Here is a 2118-nt window from a genome sequence, read left to right as displayed (position 1 = left end):
TAGCCATTTTAACAGGGACAAGGTGATATCTCATTGTGGTTTTGATTTGCATTTCTCTGATGATTAGTGATGTTAAGTATCTTTTTCATGTGCCTGTTGGTCATCTGTATGTCTTCTTTGGAAAAATGTCTATTCAGATACTCTGCCCCTTTTTAAATAAGATTGTTTGTTTGCTATTAAGATTTAAGTGTTCTTTGTGTATTTTGGATATTAACTCTTAGTCAGATATATGATTGCAACTATTCTCTCCCATTTGGTAGGTTGCCCTTTCATTTTGTTGATAATTTCCTTTGCTGTGCAGGAAGCCCAATTCTATGGCAGCATCTCCCACCAGCATGTCTGGCCTAAGGAGAACAGTTAATATAGAGATTTTTATGGCTGCTGGTACTCCCTTCACTAATGCATTTCTGGACCATCCTGGGTTGTAGGGTTGGTGTTGTCTAAGCAGGCTGCACATAATGAATTAACTTCGACATTCCCATCTCATTATATCATCATACTCCTTTCTCTAAAGTATGCTAGGAAAATTGCAGCATCGCAGTCTAGGCCATCTCTGAACCAGGCTGTACAAGGAAACTCTTAGAGCCATTTGGGACTCTCACAGCCACTTCAGGACCAAAGTGGAAGGAAGACATATCTGAAACTATTGCAACAGACCCAATAGATTTCAAAATGTGATAGATTTTAACACTGTGTGGAACCTCTGGCAAGGCTTATTGGAGCAAAACTGTGCATATTTGAATAGCGGTTCCTAGATTTTTGCTGCTGGACATATTGAATCTAGAATAATAATAATTCCTCCTCCTCCTCCTCCTCCTCCTCCTCCTCCTCCTCCTCCTCCTCCTCCTCCTCTTCCTCCTCCTCCTCCTCCTCTTCTTCTTCTTCTTCCTCTTCCTCCTCTCCTCCTCCCCTTCTTCCTCTTCCTCTTCTTCCTCTTCTCCTTCTTCCTCTGCTCCTTCTTCCTCTTCTCCTTCTCCTCCTTCTCCTCCTCCCCCTCCTCCTCCCCCCTCCCCCCTCCTCCTTCTTCTTCTCCTAACAAGCTTTAGTTCACTTTATTTTTCTTGTATAAAACTATGTGGTGGTCACAGCTGGGGCCTGGGTTCTCCACATGGAGACTCTGGTGTGGGTCTTTGCAAGACAGTCAGTGAATTCCTGATAGGGAGCCTTAGTGAACGTTGTCTCTTTCCAGAGGTCAGGGTGAGATAGCTCTAGGTCTTGGAGATGGCATCCAAAGTATCCTTGGCAAAGTCGCCCAGGGTGGCAGTGCAGCCCCTGGCTGAGGTGTGGCCATTGTCACTACCAGCCATCATCAGGAGCTTCTTGGGCACAGGGGATGAAAAAATGCCAGGGCCTTTGGTGGCAGCTCAGAGCCACAGCAGCCCGTCATCTTGCATGGAACAGTGTGGGGCTGGCCTATCTTGTTCCCGCAATAGCTTCGCTGCACAGGGAGGATAGAAAGCTTGGAAAGCCATGGATGGCAGTGGGTACCTCTGTGGAGCACTTGACACCCAGACCAACATGTCCATAGTAATCTCTGATGGCAATAAATGCCTTGAACCTGGTCTGCTGGCCAGCAGGGGTCTGCTTTTGCACAGACGTGATCTTCAAAACCTCATCCTTGAGGAATGCCCCCGGGAAGAAGTCAATGATCTCAGATTCGCTGATGGGCAGGGAGAAGGGAAAGATCTCCTCTGGAGACTTGATCTTCATGACCTTGACCAGGTGGCCCAGCCATGTCGTTGGCCTTGCCTCCGTGAGCTCTGTGGCCTCCCTCCAGCCGGGGCCCAGATGCTGCTGCTGAAGCCTCCCCGGAAGCCCCCCCCCTCCCATTCCAGGGCCCCCAGGCCTGCCAGGCCCTCCCGCAGCACCGGCATCATCTGCCATTTGGTGTTCTCTCTGAGAAAAAGCTAAATCTAGAAATCTTGGTAAGTGTACTCATATTGATAAATTTGGCCTACCTAATTTCACAATTTGTCCTTTCTGGTCAATGCCTCTATTTTCCATTCCAAGGGTCTTGTGGATGGGAATTGGTAGAATCTTATGATTCCTTTGGGATATATTCCTTTGTCTATTCCTGGAATAGGTTTTGTAATTCACTTTCTGGGTCATACAGGAATT

The 2118-nt window shown here is 47.3% G+C and overlaps 1 pseudogene; it reads right to left on the bottom strand.

Moving 5' to 3' along the window:
• Nucleotides 1–1037: 1037 nt before the first annotated feature.
• Nucleotides 1038–1884, bottom strand: LOC123780340 (small ribosomal subunit protein uS5 pseudogene; annotated as a pseudogene).
• Between the last annotated feature and the right edge of the window lie 234 nt (nucleotides 1885–2118).

The sequence above is a fragment of the Ursus americanus genome, chromosome 27 (genome assembly GCF_024610735.1).
Source record: "Ursus americanus isolate L20-20 chromosome 27, mUrsAme1.1.p, whole genome shotgun sequence".
NCBI classification, from domain to species: Eukaryota; Metazoa; Chordata; class Mammalia; order Carnivora; family Ursidae; genus Ursus; species Ursus americanus.
This window is presented reverse-complemented; position numbering and strand designations above follow the sequence as displayed.